The following is a 22,594-nucleotide window of genomic DNA, read 5'->3' on the forward strand; positions in this document are numbered from 1 at the left end:
CCGACTGCAGGCCGGGGCCCGCCCCTAGGTTCAAGGCTTGGGTTTTGGCTCTGTAAGGCAAAGCTCTCACTGGGCGGGCCTGCTCCTAGAAGCTGGCTGTGGATCGCACCTGCCGAGGGAGCAGGGCTGCTTGGGGAAGACTCTCGCTGCCCTGCCCTGCTCCGAGAAGCCCACTGTATGGGCCTGCCACCCGGGCCAAGCTTCACCCAGTAGGAGAGACTCACCCCGCGGCTCTATGTTGGTCCAAGTCTCTCAATGCCTCCCCTTCTTGAATCCTGAGTTCTGGAGTGACAGGAAATGCAGTCACCCTCTAGTCCACCATTTGGATCCCTCTCCCAACCAAGAATCTTAAACCCAGCAAAACTTACCTTGAGATTTGACAATGAAATAAAATCCTTCCATGATAAACAAAAGCTAAAAGAATTTACAAAAAGAAAGCTGGTGCTACAGATCATTCTCAGCAAAATATTCCATGAGGAAGAGATGAAAAGCAATGATGTAAATCAGCAAAGGGAGGAACTACCCTAAAGGAACAGCCAAATAAAAGAGAAACCAAGTCGTGTCAAAAAAAAAAAAAATGAGTCAAATGACTGGGAATACAAATCATATCACAATAATAACCCCAAATGTTAATGGCCTGAACCCATCAATCAAAAGACATAGACTGGCAGATTGGATTAAAAAGAAAGATCCAAAAATTTGTTGCCTGCAAGAGACTCATCTCATAGAAAGAGATACCCACAGACTAAAGGTGAAAGGATGGGAAAAAACATACCATACACACGGACACAGTAAAAAAGCTGGAGTATCCATCCTCATATCAGATAATGTGGACTTCAAGCCAAAACTAGTCAGAAGGGATAAGGAAGGACATTACATACTCCTTACGGGAAGCATAAATCAGCAAGACATAACAATCATAAATATCTATGCCCCAAACAGTGGCTCATCCATGTACGTCAAACAAATCCTTCTCAATTCCAGAAATCAAATACACCACAACACAATAATACTGGGTGACTTTAACATACCCATCTCACCACTGGACAGATCCTCCAAACAAAAATTGAACAAAGGAACCACAGATCTTAATAACACAATCAATAATTTAGACTTAATGGACATTTATACAATATACCATTCAACAAAGAGGGAATACATTTTCTTCTCAGCAGCACATGGATCCTTCTCTAAAATAGACCATATTTTATGCCACAAAGCTACTGTTAGTAAATACAAGAAGATAGAAATACTACCTTGTATTCTATCAGATCATAATGGATTGAAATTAGAAACAAATGACAGAGTAAAAAGAGAAATTACTCCAACACTGGGAGATTAAATAATATGCTATTGAATGATAAATGGATAACAGAAGACATCAGGGGGGAAATTAAAAAAAAATTCTAAGAGGTAAACAAGAACAAGGATACATCATATCAAAATCTCTGTCACACTATGAAAGCAGTACTTAAAGAAAAATTTATTTCATGGAGCACATTCAATAAAAGAAGAAAAAATAAACAAATAAATGACCGAGCACTACAGCTCAAAGCCCTAGAAAAAGAACAGAGCAACACCAAAAGTAGTAGAAGACAGGAAATAGTTAAAATCAGAGCCGAAATCAACGAAATTGAAACAAAAGAAACAATAGAATAAATTGACAAAATAAATTGTTGGTTCTTTGAAAAAAATAAACAAAATTGATAAACCCTTAGCTACACTAACAAAGAGAGAGAAAAAACTCAAATTACTAAAATTCAGAATGAACAAGGAAATATCACTACAGACACAAATGAAATACAAAACATAATTAAAAGCTATTTTGAAAATCTATACTCCAACAAAACAGAAAACCTCGAGGACCTCAACAGGTTTCTAGAGACATATGAATTACCTAAACTGAACCAGGAGGACATGCACAATTTAAGTAGTTCAATTTCAAGTAATGAAATAGAAGAAGTCATCAAAAGCCTACCAACAAAGAAAAGTCCGGGACCAGTTGGTTCTCAGCTGAGTTCTACAAAACATTTAAAGAAGAGCTCATTCCAATACTCCTCAAAGTATTCCATGAAATAGAAGAGGAGGGAATCCTCCCAAACTCATTCTATGAAGCCAATATCACCCTGATACCTAAACCAGACAGAGACACATCGAGGAAAGAAAATTTCAGACCAATATCCTTAATGAACATCGACGCAAAAATTCTCAGCAAAATCTTAGCAAATAGCATATAAAAATACATTTAAAAGATAGTGCACCACAATCAAGTGGGCTTTATCCCAGGGATGCAAGGTTGGTTCAACATCAGGAAATCAATAAATGTCATTCACCATATCAAAAGTCAGGAATCGCATGATTATTTTGATGGATGTAGAAAAAGCATTTGATAAAATACAGCACCCCTTCACGCTCAAAACTCTAGAAAAAATAGGGATAGTGGGAACATTCCTTAACATTGTAAAGGCCATCTATGCTAAGCCCATGGCCAATTTCATTCTAAACGGTGAAAACCTGAAAGTATTCCCCCTAAAAACTGGAATAAGGCAGGGATGCTTTCTTTCACCACTTCTATTCAACACTGTCCTTGAAACTCTAGCCAGAGCAATTGGACAGACCAAGGAAATTAAAGGGATAGGAATAGGAAAAGAAGAACTCAAACTATCCCTATTTGCTAATGACATGATTATATATTTAGAGGAACTGGAAAATTCCACCAGAAAACTTTTAGAATTCATAAGTGAATTCAGTAAAGTAGCAGGATATAAGATCAATGTTCATAAATATAATTCATTTTTATACATAAGTGATGAATCTTCAGAAAGAGAAGTTAGGAAAAACTACCCCATTCACAATAGCTTTGAAAAAAATAAAATACTTGGGAATCAACCTAACAAAAGAGGTGAAAGACCTCTACAATGAGAACTACAGAACACAAAAGATAGAAATTAAAGAAAACCTTAGAGATGGAAAGATCTCCCATGTTCTTGGATAGGAAGAATTAATATTGTCAAAATGGCCATACTACCAAAAGTGCTATACAGATTCAATGCAATTCCAATTAAAATCCCAATGATGTACCTCACAGAAATAGAGCAAGCAATCATGAAATTCATCTGGAAGAATAAGAAAGCCAGAATAGCTAAAGCAATCCTTAGCAAGAAGAGTAAAGCAGGGGTATCGCAATACCAGAACTTCAACTATACTACAAAGCAATAGTAACAAAAATGGCATGGTATTGACACCAAAATAGACAGGTAGATCAATGTTACAGAATAGAGGACATGGACACAAACCCAAATAAATACAATTTTCTCATACTAGACAAAGGGGCCAATAATATGCAATGGAGAAAAGATAGCTTCTTCAACAAATGGTGCTGGGAAAACTGTAAATCCATATGCAACAGAATGAAATTAAACCCCTATTTCTCACCCAGCACAAATATCAACTCAAAATGGATCAAAGGCCTTGGAATCAGACCAGAGAACTGCATCTTATAGAAGAAAAAGTAGGCCCAAATCTTCAACATGTCAGCTTAGGATCAGACTGCCTTAACAGGACTCCCATAGCACAAGAAATAAAAGCAAGAATCAATAATTGTGATAGATTCAAACTAAAAAGGTTTATCTCAGCAAAGGAAACTATCAGCAGTGTGAAGAGAGAGCCTACAGAGTGGGAGAAAATCTTTGTCACTCATACTTCAGATAGAGCACTAATTTCCAGAATATATAAAGAACTCAAAAAACTCTACACCAAGAATACAAATAACCCAATCAACAAATGGGCTACGGAAATGAACAGACACTTCACAGAAGAAGATCTACAAGCCATCAGCAGATACATGAAAAAATGTTCAACATCTCTAGTAAAAAGAGAAATGCAAATCAAAACTACACTAAGATTCCATCTCACCCCAATTAGAATGACGATTATCAAGAATACAAGCAACAACAGGTGTTGGAGAGGATGTGGGGAAAAAGGTACACTCATACATTGCTGGTGGGGCTGCAAATTAGTGCAGCCAATCAGGAAAGCAGTGTGGAGATTCCTTAGGAAACTTGGAATGGAACCACCATTTGACCCAGCTATCCCACTCCCAAAGGACTTAAAATCAGCATACCACAGTGATGCAGCCACAGCAATGTTTATGGCTGTTCAATTCACAGTAGACAGATTGTGGAACCAACCTAGATGCCCCTCAGTGGATGAATGGATAAAGAAACTATGGTATATATATATATATACAATGGAATATTACTCAGTCATAAAGAATAATAAAATTATGGCACTTGCCGGCAAATGGATGAAATTGGAGAATATCATGCTGAGATAAGTCAATCTCAAAAAACCAAAGGACGAATGATCTCACTGATAAGTGGATGATGACACATAATGGGGGGTGGGAGGGGAGCAAGAATGGAGGAAGGAGGGACTGTATAGAGGGAAAAGAGGGGTAGGACAGGTGGGGGGAAAGAAAAAAATAACAGAATGAATCAAAAACTATTACTCTAGGTAAATGTATGATTACACAAATGGTATGCCTCTACTTCATGTACAAACAGAGAAACAAAATGTATCCCATTTGTTTACAATAAAAATAAATAAATAAAAATCCCATAAAAAAAAGAAGTTTCTTGCAGGCAGGCACTACATCTTACAGTTCATAGCTGTTCAATGCTGTGCTGATTGTCTAATAACACATAGTAAATTTTCAATGTGTGGCTGTATAAAAAGGGCATAATATATGCCCTTTTGTATATGCACCTATATGGGAAAAATATTTCTTTCTCTTCTCCTCCTTCTCTTCCTCTTCCTCCTTCCTACTCCCCCTCCTTCTTCTTCCTCCTTCCTCCTCCTCCTTATTCTCCCCCTTGTCCTCCTCCTCCTCCTCTTCCTTCTCCTCCTTCTTTCTCTTTGGTATTAGGAATTGAACTCAGAGAAGTTTAACTACTAAGTCATATCCCCAGTCCTAATTTTTTTTATTTTAGACTGTGTCTTGCTAAGTGGCTTAGGACCTCCCTCAGCTGCCAAAGTTAGCTTTTGATCTTGTGATTCTTCTGCCTGTTGCTTCTGAGCCATTTCCTTCTAAAGTATAAAAAGTAATTAGGGGCAAGGGATAGGAAAGATGATGGAATGAGACAGACATCATTACTCTATATACATGTATGATTGCATGAATGTTGTGACTCTACATTGTGTACAACCAGAGAAATAAAAAGTTGTACTCCATTTGTGTACAATGAATTGAAATGCAAAAAAAAAAAAAAAAAGAAGACATACAGGCGATTAATAAATATATGAAAAAGTATTCAACATCTCTAGTAATTAGAGAAATGCAAATTAAAACAACTCTAAGATTTCATTTTACTCCAATTAGAATGGCTATTATCAAGAACACAAACAATAATAGATGTTGGCATGGATGTGGGGGAAAAGGTACACTTTTACATTGCTGGTGGAGTTGCAAATTGGTGCAGCCACTCTGGAAAGCACTGTGGAGATTCCTCAGAAAACTTGGAATGGACCCACCTTTTGACCCAGTTATCCCACTCCTTGGTTTATACCCAAAGGACTTAAAATTAGCATACTACAGTGATACAGCCACATCAATGTTTATAGTAGCTCAATTCACAATAGCTAGACTGTGAAACCAACCTAGATGCCCTTCAACAGATAAATGGATAAAGAAACTGTGGTATGTATACACAATGGAATGTTATTCAGTCATAAAGAATAATAAAATATGGCATTTGCAGGCAAATGGATGGAATTGGAGAATATTATGCTAAGTGAAACAAGCCAGTCCCAAAAAAACAAAGGCCAAATGTTTTCTTTCATAAGTGGATGATGATATACAATGGGGGTGAGGGAATGGGGGGTGAGAGAAGAATGGAGGAACTTTAGATTATGTAGAAGGGAATGGGGGGTATGAAAAATGGTGGAATGAGACAGATATCATTACCCTATGTACATGTATGATTGTACGAATGGTATGAATCTACATCATATACAACCATAGAAATGAAATGATGTACCACATTTGTGTACAATGAATCAAAATGCAATCTGTAAAAAATAATTAATAAGTTAATTAATTTATTAAAAAAAAAAGAAAGAAAAGGGCCAAGAAAGAAATATTTTCTTGCCCTCTGAGGTCATCTTGAAGACAGGGAACAAGGGGACTTCTCTAAGGGTTTTGCAACTCTGGGCCTCATGACCTCCCATTAGGGGCATCAATGGGACCCTGGAGAACAGGAAGTCAATCAGTACATGTGCTGCAAAGAGGAGGGTCATTGGAGAGGGAAATATCCCTGATGCTTCCAGGGAAGCCACACATGATCAGCAAGACCCTGACCCATCCTGGAAGATGGCACTAGAGGAGCTAAGAACCTCTCCCAAATTCCCAAGAGTGACCCCCTGAGGAAACTCAGTTGACTTTTTTTTTTTTTGGCACGGGCTATTGTACCAGAGGCACTTAACCATTGAGTCACATTTCCAGTCCTTTTTAATATTTTATTCTGAGACAGGGTCTCACTACGTTTCTTAAGGTCTCACTAAGTTGCTGAGGCTGGCTTTGAACTCATGATCCTTCTGCCTTTGCCTCCTGAGTTACTGGGATTACAGGCATGTGCCACCGTGCCTGGCTCAGCTCACTCTTTTTGTTGGTTGTTGTTGTTCTTAATAGTTATACATGACAGTAGAATGTATTTTGACCTATTATACGTATATGGAGTATAACTTTCCATTCTTCTGGTTGAACATGATGTGGAATTACATTGGTCATGTATTCATATATGTACATAGGAAAGTAATGTCTGATTCATTTACTGTCTTTCCTATTCCCATCCTTTCTCCCTTCCCTTCATTCCCCTTTGTGTAATCCAAAGTACTTCTATTCTTCCCTACCCCTCCTCCACCTTATTGTGAGTTAGCATCCACATATCAGAGAGTACGTTCAGTCTTTGTTTTTGGGGGGATTGGCTTATTTTACTTAGCATGATAGTCTCAGCTGACTCTTCTTTTCTGTTGTTTTTTTGTGGGTACTAGGAATTGAACTCAGGGGCACTAGGCCACTGAGCCACATCCCCAGCCCTATTTTGTATTTTATTTTGAGACAGGGTTTCACTGAATTGCTTAACATCTTGTTTTTGCTGAGGCTGCTTTGAATTCACGATTCTCCTGCTTCAGCCTCCTGAGTCATTGGGATTACAGGCATGTGCCACCATGCACAGCTCAGCTGATATTAGTAGTAGATAAGAACAAGGTGAATTTGACCAGCTTGGTCTAAACACCTGGCAGGAGAGTTATAACAAAAGCACAACCATAACTGGGCATTTAAAAGAAAAGAAGCAACTTAAGATGGACACTTATGTCACCCTTAGCAAGAATAAATAAAGCTGGAGGCTATTAAAAAAAAAAAAGGATTCTTAAACAGGAGTGCCTGTTAACTATCAAAAGAGACTATTGGAGTAAGAAGATTTTTAATATCAATTTGAGACCTACAAACCTTCTTAACCTCCTACATAGGCAGGTTTGATCTGTGTTTACTAGTATGAATATCTTGCTCTAAGTAACAAAAATAAAGGGATTTCTACTAAACACAGAGGCAATGCCAAGAGAAAGGTATTTTACAAAAATCCAATGGCATAACTACAGCTTATGGGGACATCTGTGACATTATAAAATTTTAATGTTGTGTATATGTTTCTAACCACACCGGGAATGATTCTAAAACCTTAACTGGCCTCAATTCACAGATCAGTGGCATGTGGATCCCATGTAGAGCATTAATGAGTAACCATCTACATGGCTGTTAGAGACCAGCTCATAACACTGACTGCTTTTATGCTAATTGTTTACAAAAAATAATGCTTTGCTGTCTTATTTATTGTTGTCTTAGCATGATCCCTGCCAGGTGTACACCTCATCCAGTCACCCACCAACTGCCATCATGAACCTCTGGACTGTCCTGATGCTAAATACCCTTATTTCTCCATGACACTCCTGATAGAAAACCAGGACTTCATGTTTCCTTCCCCTAGACATCACCCTTTTTCAGCCAGAAGCAGCCAGAAAGGGTCAACACCAAAATACCCTAAAAGAATTTAGGGTCCAACGGTCCTTGAGCGGGGAACGTAAGGGGACAAATAGATGCAGATGGTGGGAACACGAGGTTAAGAGAGTGATTCTACAAAATGAGCCCGCTGCACTGGCTCCCCACATGCTTGCTTTGTGGAAAGGCAATCTGCCTGCATCCCTGCCTGGCCTCAGGGGACAGGAAATGTCACATTCCTCAACAAACTGAGGCAGGGGGTGAAGGCCTGGCAGGCAGTGCAGATAATGAATGACGGGGGTGCAGAGAGGATGAGAGCTGGTTGTCACTGGCTTGCTAACAGTCAACCTCCAGATCACACTTCCCAGCTCAAGGGGCAGCTAACACCTCAGGGGATCACACTTCCCAACACACGATTAGCCCCTGTACTGCTCCTTCCTGCCCTGAGGCACATACACAGAGAAGAAAAGAGAAGGTGGGGGGTCCTGGGGGGCTATAAAAGAATAAGACACTCCAGAGCTGGGTGCCCACTTCTCTCTGGAGAAGTCTGTCTCTGTCCCTTTCTTAAACAAACCTTGCTTTCTACACTTGCCTTGCTGTTTCTCGGGTGTTTAATCTTCAACACTGGGAGAAGGAGGACCTGATGATCCTGATCTTCAAAACCAGTATCAATGTCAAGGTCATGAAAAAATAAATAAAGCTAGAGAACCAATATAGATCAAAGGTGACAAAACAGTCACAAAACTACACATGACACATGATTCTAGGTTGGGTCAAGACAAGAAAAAAAGAATTCTGTAAAAGACATTGGGAAAATTGGATAAGTTGAATGTAAACTGTAGATTATGCAGAACTTATTAACTTTCTTGACTGTGAATAATTGAAACTTGAGGGAGAGAATGTCCTAGTTCTAGGGCTGAATAATGGCTCCCAAAGGTCCTGTGTCCTAATACCTGAAACCTATGAATATGTTATCTTATATGGCAAAAGGGACTTTGGAAATGTGATTAAGCGTCCTGAGATGAGGAGTAGATTATCCAAGTCAGCATAATGTAATCACGAGGGTCTTTATAAAACAGACCAGCAGGGTCAGACAGGGAGGGCAATATGGTGACAGAGTAGAGAGAGAAGATGTAATGTCATCAAAGTCAGAAGCAAAGGGCATCCTTTAGAAGTAGCAAAAGGTCAGGGATGGATTCTCCCGCAGAGCCTCCAGAAGTGTGCCGACACTTTGCTTTTTGCCCTGACGACTCATTTTGAACTTCTCACCTCAATAACTGTAAAAGAATAAATTTGTGTTAAAGTCACCAAAGTTTGGGGTAGGGGTGGAGAATGGGAATGAGGATGGTGTCTCTTTCTGCCAATCTGTGACCCAACTGAACTAAAGAATGAGGATTAACAATCTTCTGCACCCCTTTCACTCAGTGTGGTTTGATGATAAATGACCAGCGGGATTGTATCACCTTAGGGCTTGTGGAAATGCAGAGTCTCTGGTCCCACCCAGGACCTACAGAATCAGAATCTTCATTCTAGCAAAATCCCCTGGGTTCAGTCCTTGGCCCTGAAAAAAAGTGGTGGTGGGGGGGTGGAGTGGGGACATAACTCGGTGTTAAAGCGCTCCTGGGTTCAATCCCCCCAGACGCAAAAACAAAAACAATATGGGAAAGCTAGCAGAGTATTCTGCAAACATGACTGGACCTGAGAAAAGCGCAATCACTAGAGTCCCCACCAAGTTCAAAAGTGCAGAGTCGTGCCAGACCACCGAGCATGCAGGAGTGGGGTCTTCTGCCTTCAAGGACAGGCAGCCCCTCAAGGCTCCTTCCCGAAAGTGCGCTGCCCCTTCACCTCTGCCATATAGAGCCGGCTCACCCGCAAGCTCTGATGGCTCGCCTGCTCCCAGCTTCTGGATGACAAGCCACCTCTGCTCTCCCCTCCGCGCGCCCCCAGTCCTGCGCGCGAGTCCCTTCTCCTCCGGCGAGGTTCCCGCTCCGTTCCCCGCGGCGCACGCTCTGCTCACCGTTCCGTGCGCCCCTGCGCCGGCGGACTCGGGATCGGGCCCTGGAGGGGCGCGTTCGTTGCTTAGCACCGAGACGCGGCTTGCAGATTGGGAAAGGCGCATGCGTCGGGTGCGCACACCAAGGAGGGAGGAGCCCTTTTCCCAGAACGGTTCCTCTCGCCTAGCCGAGGTGGTTCTCACGGTGGGACCTCGAGAGCTGCATAGGTCTCACCCTCAAGGCCGACGGAGAGTTGGTTCGCTCCTGGGAGCTCCGTGGGTCGCCATCAGCCGGCCCTTCCCATCCCCGCCCTTCTTCCCCTCCCCTTCCCTCCTCCTGTTTCTCTCTCCTACCTCCAGATCCCCTTCTCTTCCCTTCCTCTTCCTTTCCCCACCTCGTTCTTTTTCTCCTACTCCTCTTCCTTTTCCCCCACCTCCTCCTCCCCACTTCCTAGCAGGACCCCTGGGGGCTGGGAAGACCCCTTCCTGCAGATCCGGGTAGGAAAACTGACCTCAACGCCCCAGGTTGATGGTTGCCAGATAAAATACTGCAAGCCTATGTAAATTTGAATTCAGATAAACAGGTTACTCTTTAGTAGGAACTGAACCTGCTGTGTTTTTATTTAACTTTGGTACTCCTGCCTGGTTCCCTTCCCTTCTTATTCACCTGCCGACTCTCCTAGGCTAGTCAGGGCCTCCCTCAATGGTTGCAGCCTCTTGTTCAGGCTAGAGGCCGCTCTTTCTGTAGGAAGGGGATGTAGTAGCCTAGATCCCTACTGGTGCATGTAAAACCAACATTGCTTAGTGCAGGAGAGACGGGTACCAGTGCAGGCTCATGGACAGGGACCAGGTGTTCAATGAGATGACCAAAAAGCATCCCTCAGGTCCCACTGCTAAGGCTACGCAACTCCCAGCAATAACAGACAGACGCTGCACTTGGCCAGAGGTTTCTCCACAGTGAAGTGGTCCTCTTCTCACGTTTTATCCTTCCGGAGCAGCATCAGGACTCCCCTTTTTCACGTTACTCACTTCAATTTACATGACATGTCTGTGTAGTATTGTTTTTTGAGTGGATCCCACTGAAGAAGCACAGTGAAGACCATTCCAAAGTCAGTAGCAATAATGCTTTTCTTCCCGCCATTAGGACACTAATGCCAACTTCAAAAGAAATTAGGTTCATTTTTGAACCAGTTTTCTGTTTTCAGTTTTGAGTTTCTAGGACTACCTTTATGCATACACACATCCACGTTCCTTTCCCCACTGCCATTGCGAATGAAAAAGATGGCCTGTGTATTTTCTTTATCTTGCTTTTTCACTTCATTCTGTGTCCTAGGGAACACTTCCTGTTTTAGAGAGCATCCTCCTTCCCTTTTATGTCTGCACAAGAATCCAGGGTGTTGTATCTCATTGATCCCTATTTTATGAACATCTGAATGGTGTCCCAGTTTGAGCATGATAAATGATAGTGCAAGTAACTATGTACAATATGCCATTTTATATTTTTGCAAGTGTATCATTGAGGATAGGATTCAAGAAGTGAGGCTGATGGATCAAACACATGTGATTTTCTAGATTTCACCAGTTCCCTCCACAGGGTTGTATTTTTTCTCTTGGACCAACAGCTCATGACAGAAGAAATGCACTGGGGTCCATGGATGGACCTCAGGATGCCAGTGTTAGGTGCAATTGTCCAGGGAAGGATCCAGATACACTGGCATTCTGTCCACTGTCATTTCCAAACTTAGTGTTCTCCTCATCAAAACTGAAAATGTTAATATTTCGTCTTCCAAACTATCTTTTCACAAAGATAGCTACTGTCAAACAGTGATATAAATCTGTTTGTCTGTAGTTTAAATTGAGCATATTTATCTCTTGGAAGGTATTTACAGAATCCTATGAGATTTTTCTCCTGACATTTGCCAGCTAAAGTCTGGTAGAAGCTACTCAATGGCATGGTGAAGTGAATTTTGAAACATGAGAATTTCCTTTGCATCTACACTGTGGTCTAATGAACACTCTGAACTGTACTTTGAACACACATCCAAGCCAACCTGAGTGGGCATGGAGATGAGATTTCTCGTTTCAGTTTCTGGAGGCGCTAAAAGTGTATGATGCAGGTTGGCATTTCTTGTGATTCAAGCAACATGAGTTGTCGAAGTAACATTACTGCAATGTAAGTGTCACAAATGAGTGTTGTTTGGTGATTTTTAGATTGCAATAAGAAACATAGTCAAGAAATCCAAAGTCATTTAATGTTTGAAGTAGTGGTCAAGAGTGATTCTTCTCATTTCAAAACTTTACACCTGGTATTCCAATAATCTATCTGCAAAAGAAATCCCATTTATGACATCGTTAAAAAGAATAAAATACTTAGGAATAAATTTAACCAAAGAGATGAAAGATTGTGCACTGAAAATTGTAAAATACTAATTGAAAAACATCGATGATGGCACAAATAAAGGGAAAGATATCCTGTGTTCATGGATTGGAACAATTAATATTGTTAAAATGTCCTTATTACCTAAAGTAATCTACAGTTTCAACTCAAAGATTTGGAACCTATCAAAATTCCAACAAAATTATTCACAGTACTAGAAAAAAAAAAGATTCTAAAATTGCTGTAGAATCACAAAAGACTCCAAAGTTGACAAAGTTGGAGATGTTACACTTGCCTGTAATTGTTCCATGAATCCTGTTCATGGAGGTTGATTGACTCCAAACGCAGCACTGATTCTTAAAATAACAACTAGACAGTGTCAGGAACGTGTTCACTTACATCCAAAGTCATTTGCCTGCTTTTTAACTGACTGTCAATGTTGTTCCAATGTCAACTCTTTACACAACTGTCCTCACCAAAAGACTCCTAATTCAAATCAGCTTGGGGTTTTTTGGACACATTTCTTTGCCAACTGAAATGAAGTGAATTTTAATAATTCACCACTGGCTAATGTCATTCTTTTTTTAAAATATGTAACAAATGAACTACTTGGGAACTTACATATGTTGCAGTCTTACTTCCATTAATTTTGGTGAAGAAATTCTACTGTGATGGTTTCTAAGGTATGGATGAAAAAATGTTTAAAGCTTGTACTCAGACAAAAGCATTTCACAAAAAATACTACATCAATAAGAGTAAATTGAGATTTGTGTTTGGGTTGCTACCAACTCTTTTTGTGAATAGCAATTTAAACAAGTACCCCTTTGAAAAAGAGGGCAGTTGACAGCTATTTCTTGGGTCCTGGCACACAGTCTTTTTGATATACTTCCCAGAAATTGAACACGGATGACTGTAATGGTTGGATTGTAAAGCCTTTGCAGGTCAGTGGTTTCTAATTCCTCACTTTCAACAAAACTAAAAGACGACCTAACCAAATGATTATCCCTAGAATACTTAAAAAATTACATTTTGTGATTTTTAGCATGTAACTCATAACAAGTTCAAAGAATTATGACAATGCTATAATAAAACATGCTATTCTTTATGTGAGCAGGTTTCTTATTACTTCTATAGAAATAACAAGTGGGAAGAGAAATTAGTTAAACCCTCCCCATCTCATTATAGTAATAAGTAACAGTCATCTACGGATAAATGAACCAATGAGTTGAAAACTTGTTCTACTCATCTTATTAACATGCATTCCCATTTTTTTACTTTTATGTTTATTACTTAAAAGTTTTTAAAATGGACTTACATTGCTTTGATCACATATTCATTAAGAGTGTATATAGCTCAATTCAGAACCCTCAGAGATTTATGGTCATAAGAAATAGAAAAGCATTTTAATGTGTATTGTGTATGTGTGTATTATTTTATTGCAGAAATAAGAAATAATTAATGTAAAAGACGTGCAAGTATAAAAATATGTAGGATGAAATCCTATAAGATACACAGGACAGAAATAAAAGTTCAGGAAGAAAACTAAGTGATCTAAAATTTAACTGCTAACAGATTTCAATCGTGTTTTTAAATAGATAATTTGAAAGGCAGATTACTATGAAATATTCACTCCTTTGAACTCATTTAAAAGAGTGATGCAATCCTTTTACTATATTAACAATTTCAATAAGTCAGAATTACATTCTTAGCAACGATTTAAACTTAAAAAAAATTAGATGTAAACTCAAAAAAGGTATACAAATGTACACAGTTATTTTTAAGTCTAATGCAAATGTTTTTTTTTTTCTCTTACATAAAAGAAACAAGAGACAGACTGTTCAGGTTTGTCCAGCTCCTTGAAATCATCAGAGGTTCAGATCCTTCAGTCCTTCTGCTCTGCCATCCTTGACAAGTGGTGTATTATGCCATGAGCCACATTATGGCTACTGGAACTCCGGCCCTCATACCTGTGGTTGGTAATTCCAGGGAAAGGCCATAACAGCTTTCCTAAGGACCCTGAAAATGAAATTTTCTCCTGGGCATGTTGCCAAGGGTCCTGTTACCAAGGGAAATGAGAATACATATTTGGCAGGCAATTAGCAGTCTGCTGCATAGAGTAGGACTCCAGGTCCATTAAAGAGTAAATACACATTGTGCATTGCTGTCTCTGGAATGAAGTTTACCCCTGGATTGTTTATGGTTCCGTGGAGAATTTCGTGTTATTTTTATTCACTTCACTCTTCTATATTCAATTTGCCTTTTTACAATAAACATAGTCTTTCTTAAGAAACCATTACAAATATTCCCAAATCATGTGGAAGTATCAAATCCAAAGTGAGGAAAACCTTGCAAAGTAACCCATTACCAAGTGTTAAAGGCCTGAGCTGTGTTAAATCAAGAGACTAAGGAAACAGACTGGGGCTTGGATACTGGATCAGAAAAATTACATTAGAGGGGCAATGGATGAAATTTGAATAAGGTCTTACCTTCATCGAGAGTGCTGAAACTATGCTTATTTGTTGGGTTAGATCACACTGGACTCTGGTGGTGCGAGATGTTATGAAAATCCTTCAACCCGGAGCAACGAAATAGGTGCGCAGGCTGCCCTTCACCCACCTGGGAAATGGACTCGCGTCAATGGCTCCCGCTGGCTGGAGCGGTTCCTTACAGAACCTTCAGCAGGGAGGGAGTGGGGAACCTCTGGATGACCTTGCCGTACGCAGCTCTGGAGCGGCGGCTTGGTAGGAAGAGGGACTCAGGTACGCACGTGGGGCCGAGAGGGAGGCTACCCTTAGGGCCGGGTCTCTTCTGCTCGCCCTCCCCTGCTCCTGGTGCGTCAAGCCTCCCTCGCTGGCGGACAAGCCTCGCCAGAGGGCACCCTCGGTCTCCCAAAAACGCCACCACTTGTCCATGCTCCCGAACGTTTCCAAGCTTCCGCCAGCGGCAACTCCGGGATCCTTAGTGGAGAATCACAGTCAGGATGCCAGGATCGCTGAGGAGCCCAGGCCCTCTGTCTCCTGCCAGTGTGGGCCGCCCGGGGAAGGGCAGGGACCGAAGAGCGAGAGGGATGCGAGAGGACAGCAGCGACTGACAGCCGGCGGGGGCGCGCAGGGGCAGGGAGAGAAGGATTGGGGCTGCGCGGGAGTAACTCTCCAGAAGAACGCCCGGACGGACGAGCAGAGGTGACTCCAAGAGCCGAAGGTTCAGCCACCACAACCACCGAGAGCACTCGCCAGGTGCTCCTGAAGAGGCTCGGCTTTTCCCGTGCCTGATGAAGACTTCAACACCGTGCAGGGAACAGGCTGCGCGCGGGTCCCTCCCTCCCTGTCCCAGGCCCAAGGCGTCGGGGAGGGAAGTACACCCTAACACCCCAGGATGGCCAAGATCAGGAGGAGGAAGCAAGGATCCAAGGGGCCACTGAGGCAGGCTGCGGGCAACCGCTCTGGGTGCAGTGAGGGTGTGACAGGCATCGGCCCTCCAAGGAAGGAGCCACGCTCGGTCTCAGGAGAGAGAGGAGCTCCTGTGGGCAGACCGCCAGGAGATCCGGGCATTACGATGCAGGTGCCCACTGCAGAACAGGGTCCAAGCAGCAGTTACCGAGGCGGGCGCTGGAGGGCAGCGAGTTGGACCCGTGGGACGCTCTCATCTCAGCGTAGTCACCGCTGGCCCTGTGGCTGAGGTCTAGGCTCAGGCGGCCCTGGTGCTGGACACTGGGAGAGAACCAGAGCGGAGGGTTTGTGAGGACCAGGACCACAGGTGGTCACTGGGGATAAACAGCGACCGCCTAGGCCTCCCTCACCACAGACCCAGGACAGCCGACTGCCCCACTTCTCAGAGGTGGCATCCAAGAGGGCCTTCAAGCAGGAGGGGGGACCACAGGCACAGGGCAAGCCAGAGTCACATCCAGGTCAACAGCAGGGACAGATCTGGCTCACTGGAAGGAAGGGACTGCTAGAAGGAGAACAGGCTCTGCAGCCCAGGCAGGCCCAGAAAGACGGGCAGGGAGAGGCTGCACGGGCACCAAGGACCTCGGGGAGGGCACTGCAAGCCTCGCTCACAGCGGGCGGGTGGCAGAGAGTCCAGGCTCGCCCACATCAGGCCCTGCAGTCAGCTTCCCACAGCGTCTTTCCTGACTATGTGCAGAGACACCACCTTCCTGCTTAAAATCCTCCTGTGGTCTCCACCGTATTCCGAATAAAACCCCAGCTCTTAGCCAGGCTGCGATGGCTGTGTATGCTCCCAGTTACTTGGGAGGCTGAGATGGGGGGATCACTAGTTTGAGGGCAGCCTGGGCAGCTTAGTGAGACCACGTCTCAAAATAACAAATAAAAAGGGCTTTGAGATGTAACTCGGTTAGAGCACTTCCTGCCTGCGCAAGGTCCTGGGTTCAATCCCCAGTGCTGTCTCCCTACCCCCACTAAAAACGAAAAACAAACAAACAAACAACAACAAAAAAAAAAACAGGAAAAAGAAAAGACACTTGAGGGCGTCACAGAATATTAGTGGCTCAAGGAAAGGGAAGATTGCTTTAAGAAAAGACATGGGGACCCCCTGCTCACACAGGAGTACCTCAGAAGTTGCTTCACCCTGACACAGCCACTCAAGAGCCACCACAGCCTTGGTTTCAGGGGGCCCAGCTCTTGCACAGCTGGCAATAAACCTTGGTGTCATTCACAGGTGACGGTTCTGCAGGCATGCAGGATGCCGGAGTTAAGGAGTCATGAAGGCTTCCACTGAGATTTCACAGGAAGGCCCAGACAGGCAACCCAGAGCAGGGGTGGAATCCCTGCAGGCTGCCCCCCAAGGGCAATGCAAGAAGTTGTGAGGTGAAACCAAAGCTGGAAAGAATGTCCCAGGAATTAAGAGATGTCAGTGACATGGACTGTCACCAAGAAAAGTTGCCGGATGTGAAAATAGCAAGGTTAAAAGAGTGGGCTGCAACCAGCAAGGCCAAAGGGCAGGACTGCCCAAGCTCTTGGGAGTGAAAATCTGGCAGCCATACGTCCTCAAGGCTGTAAACAAATTTCCGGGTTCTGTCTGCTTCAGTCTTTTTTTTTGGTCCTCGTCCTTCTTTCTATGCCCCTATTCCTCCCTTTTGGGATTGGAGTGTTTACTCTGTGCCATTGTGTATATTGGATAGTTGTAACTTGGAGAGTTACACAGCCAAGAGTTTGCCTTGAGTCTCAGAAGAGACTTTGGACACTTGGAGATGAACTTAACGGATTTCACATTGTGAGATGGACTGGAGCTTGTGGGAACCAGGGGAAGAATGTTATGATTTGGAAATGAGGTGACCCCAAAATCTTCTGTGTTGATACAGGAATGGTCAGAGGTAGGACTGTAAGATCTGGAACCTAATCAGTCAATCCTAGTTTGAATGAACTGAATGTGTGGTAACTGTAGGCAGGTGGGGCATGGCCTGAGGAGTTGGGTCACAGGAGCATGCCATGGAAGGGCTCATCTTCCCAGTGACCCCTTGCTCCCTACCCTCTCTACTTGCTGGCCACCATGAATGGAGCTGCGTTCCTCTACCACATCCTTCTGCCATGATGTTCCACTTCACCTGAGCCCAGAGCAATGGAGTAAGTCCACTAGGGACTAAAGCTCTGAAACCGAGAGCCAAAATAAACTTTCTCTTGCCCTTTTTGGGCACTTTGGTCAGTGGCAAAGCTGACTAACACAGGCACAAGGGTGGAGGGCCTTGGGAGAAGCCAGTGCAGGCCACACTAATGCCAAGTAGCTTCCAGACTGCAGCACCACGACCTTACAGCTGTCACAGATGGCTGTGGCCATTGGCTGCAGAGCAGAAGTCTGAACTGGGCCAGCTTGTTATAGTAAGCACATTGCTGTTTGGGATGCCAAGGAGACCAGCACCCAGAAGATCACAGGCAGTGCCACAGAGGATCCCAGGTTCAAACAGAAAACAGGCCCAGACTCTGCAGCCATTGGAGGAGACATAGAGGTTGAGCAGTTGCAGACCTGAGCTCACTCTGCAGCTGATCAGGTGCTGAGCCCATTTTGGATGCACAGCCACACTAATTACAAAGAAGGCAGTAGGCAGATTCAGTGCCCACCAGATGCTGAGTCATTATCACAGGTGTGTAAGGTGGAAGTCTGTCCTTCACTACCAAGGGTGGACAGGGGTGGCTTGGGTCTCTAGGAAATCACCAGCAGGGTTCCCATGCCACACCTTCTGCTGGGGGACAGGGTAATGAGATGGTGTTCTTCTTCTCATGGGCAATTGGAGGGAAGTGACAATAGAAGCTGAGGCAAGGTGACAGGAGTCCACAGAGAAAGGAATAATTTCCATTGGTGCAGGAGAAAGGGTACCAAGGTGAGAGAGGAGAGGAGGGCTGTCCTCTGGCTCTGCCCTGTTGTGGATCTCCATGTCTCCCTACACTACAGGTGAAGAGACAGAGATGTCAATCAATTAAGTGATTTGTCCAAAAAGAGCTGGGACTCAAACCTAGACATGATGCTTTTAAGAACCAGTGTACATGTAAAACACATTTTAAGTCCAGTTTAACCTTCAGGTTTCAGTTGAACTTTGATTTAGGACACAGATGAATCCCACGGTGGTCCAAGCAGGAAAGGATTGGAGCCATTGCCTCAGTTACCCAGGTACAGATTGCATGGGGACAAGTGGATTTGTTCTTGGTTCTGCCGAGATTCATACTGCCATGAATGACCTCCCAAATTCAGTGAAGGGGTTTACTTTATCTAATGAAGAGTCTTAAGCAAGCTAAGCAAGCTAGGCAACCAAAGTAATGTGAAAGTTGCTTCCCCGAGTCTCAGTTTCCTCATCTATAATACAGGAGATGATCTCTAAATTACCCTTCGCCTGGAAGACTTTTCTGATTAGATCCAGATGATTTGCTGAACCTCTGCTGGGGAGCGTGAACTCTGCAATCCATTTATAATGCTCCAGGATTTTGTCTGTCCAGACAAAACTCCACTCGATGGTTCTTCCCATCCCATCTGACCTTGTGCTGTCGAGCAGGGAAGCTGAGGGCCACCTCAACCAGCTGCAGTCCCAGGCCGCTCCAGCTGGCAGCTTGGGGGCAACACAAGAGGAGAAGGGGCTTATCAGAACCAGCCCTTGCTGTCTAAGGGGTGCACAGCCAAGAAGGAACTGAAAGAGGGCCACCTGGCACAGGCAGTGCACACCATCTTTGTCCACAGATTCAACCACCTCAGTGAAGACAATTGTTTCATTTTTCATTTAAGAATATTTTTTGTGAGAGTCAGATATGGTGGTACATGTCTGTAATCCCAGTGATTTGGGAGGCTGAGGCAGGAGGATTGAAAGTTCAAAGCCAGCCTCAGCAACTTAGCAAGGCCCTACACAACTTAGCAACACCCTGTCTCAAAATAAAATATAAAAAGGGCTGGGGATGTGGCTCAGTGGTTAGATGCCTTTGGGTTCAATTCCTGGTACCAAAAAAAAAAAAAAAAAAAAGCCATTTGTGTGATTTCGTTGCTTTTGCTGATTGGTTTAGGTACATACACACATGTACACATATTTTTCTTTTTTGTCATTTTTCCTTATTATCCTTTTGTTGCTATTTTTTCGTTTGTTTGAGGGTTAGTGGTCTTGTTTTGGTTTCTCATGTTACCCTTTCTCTCCACTTCTCTCCCTCTGTTAGACACATTCTATTGTTCTTCCATTTTTTCTTCAACCTTCTTTAATGGACTTTACTTGCTACCTCTCTTCTGCTTTCTCTCCTTTCATATTTTGAAGATTCTAAACTCTTTGACTTTCTACCCCATTTTCTTTTCTCTTAATGAACTGACTTTACCATCCTCAGAACTATTCAGTTTTATAATTTCTGCCTCCACCATTCCTGCTTCTCTGCTTATTAGTGCTGTGGATGGAATCGTAGGCACCTGGCATTCATTTTAATGCCAGATGTTGTCCCACACGTTGCTGTTGTTTCCTCCCCACATTTCCATGAAGTCCTGGGAATCTATTGTGACACTTGAGTTCATGGGTGGCTGGTCTGCCACTGACCTGCACTCCAACCCAGCCAGGAGATAGCGCAGCTTGCTTCACACACCAACCCTGCTCACACTTTGGACATACTCTAGCATAAAGAACAGGTGAGAGAAAATCCCACAATGATGACCAGGGCCCAAGTAGGAATGGCTCAGGGGAGCCTCGGGCCCCACTTGAGGACATCCACTCCCACATAACAGCACAGAGAAATAACACAAAGACTGTGGGGGTATCACCTACGAAGGGCCCTAGTCTAGATTGCTCTCGTACCCTTGCAGAAGACACAGTGTCATCAGGTTCAGAAGAGCAACCCCAGTGGGTGCACCCCATGCCCTGCAGTGTACAACACACCTGCCTGATCTACAAGAGGACCTCATTCTTGAGAGACCTACAGAGAATACAGGTCCTCAAGCTCTGACACAATACACACTATGTCAAAGTACACTCGTCATCACCAGACAAGCATCAGGGGAACTTCCTATGAACCCCACTTGAAACCACTCAATAACAACGTGATATCCCAGAAGACTTCCCCAAGAGAAGACTGAGCCCTAATAAGACCCTCACATAAAAGTGCAAGAGAAATCCATCCTAACAGGTGCAAAAATCTCATGACAGGAATACAAGAATTATGGGGGAGGGGGGAGACAAGGTAACATCATATCTGCTAAGGTTTATAATTCACCAGTGACCAACTCCAAAGAAATCAAAGTGGATGAAATAAAGATAAAGAATTTCAAAGAATGATTATGAAAAAAGTCAATGAATTCCAAAAGAACACAAAAAAATAACTAATGAATTAAGTCAGTACAGCATTTAAGTGAGACATTCAATAAAGAGATAGATATATTGAAAAAGAACCAAACAGAAATCTTGAAAATTGAAGACACAATAAATTAAATGACAATTCAGTTGAAAGTCTCCCCAAAAGAGTAGACTATGTAGAAGACAATCTCAGAGTTAAAGACAAAGTAGCTGCCCATAAACATTCTGACAGTATTGAAGAAAAGAAAACAAGTAACCATGATCAAATTATACATGAATTAAGATAACATTAAGACATTAAGATAACAAATTTAGGAATTGATGGAACCTAAGAGGGTTATAAGATACAAGCTAATGGCAGGGATAATCTCTTCAGGAAAATAACAGAAAAATTTCCAAACCTCAGGAGTGAGATGAACATGTAGACACAGGAGGCATTCAGAATCCCAAATAGACAAGATCAAAAAAGAAACTCCCCATAACACTTTATAATTAAGATGCCTAACATACAGAGAAAAGGATAGAACTTTAAAAGCCTCAAGAGAAAAACAGCAGGTCACATTTGGAGGTAAGCCAATCAGAATCACTTCTATTTTCTTAGCAGGAACTCTAAAGTTCAGAGGGGAAGAAATAACTGCAAACCAAGAATGCTTTATCCAGCAAAGCTATCCTTCAGAATCAAAGAAAAAATAAAAACTTTCCAAGACAAGCAGAAACTAAAAGAATGCATGATTACTAAGCTGATACTACAGAAAATACTCAAAGACATACTACACACAGAAGGAAAAAAAATCACTACAGAGCTCACAGTGCGTGAATCTCATTAGAAGAATAACTGAGCAAATCAGAATTGGAACCAAATTGAATTTTAGAAATAAATAAAAATGAGGGCCGGGGATATAGCTCAGTTGGTAGAGTGCTTGCCTGGCAAGCACAAGGCCCTGGGTTCAATCCCCAGTACCACAAAAAAAAAAAAAAAGAAAGAAAGAAAGAAAGAAAAATGTCCCTGTGTAGTGACCCGCACCTGTAACCCCAGTGCCTCTGGAGGCTGAGGCAAGAGGATCACAAGTTCAAAGCCAGTTCTAAGCAACTTCGCAAGACCCTGCCTCAAAATAAAAAATAAAAAAAAAAAAAGAAAGAAAGGAAGGAAGGAAGGAAGAAGACCTGGGGATGTGGTTCAGTGGTAAAGTGCCCCTGTGTTCAATTTATAAATAAATAAATAAAAATGGTAGGAATTAATAAACATCTCTCTGTAACAACAGTGAATTTAAATGGTCTCACTCTAATTAAAAGATATAGACTGGTACAATAAATTAAAAGCAAGATAATATATACTGCTTGCAAGAAATTTATCTTACATGTAAAGACAGTCACAGGTTGAAAGCAAAAGGATGAAAAATGCTATTG

The 22,594-nt window shown here is 42.7% G+C and overlaps 1 protein-coding gene and 1 non-coding gene across 2 annotated transcripts in view; one reads left to right on the plus strand and one right to left on the minus strand.

Annotated features, from left to right (window-relative positions):
- LOC124985361 (DPY30 domain-containing protein 2-like) overlaps window positions 1-10,142 on the minus strand; it is a 39,886-nt gene extending 29,744 nt beyond the window's left edge. Inside the window, exon 1 of the mRNA XM_047554024.1 lies at window positions 9,926-10,142. The gene's annotated coding sequence lies outside the window, so the exon portion shown is untranslated. The remainder of the gene's footprint in view (window positions 1-9,925) is intronic.
- An 11,938-nt stretch (window positions 10,143-22,080) lies between these two features.
- Window positions 22,081-22,153, plus strand: Trnaa-ggc (transfer RNA alanine (anticodon GGC)). The gene has a single exon. It is a non-coding gene; the product is annotated as a tRNA-Ala (tRNA).
- The last annotated feature ends 441 nt before the right edge of the window (window positions 22,154-22,594 follow it).

The sequence above is a fragment of the Sciurus carolinensis genome, chromosome 5, assembly GCF_902686445.1.
Source record: "Sciurus carolinensis chromosome 5, mSciCar1.2, whole genome shotgun sequence".
In the NCBI taxonomy this organism is placed as follows: domain Eukaryota; kingdom Metazoa; phylum Chordata; class Mammalia; order Rodentia; family Sciuridae; genus Sciurus; species Sciurus carolinensis.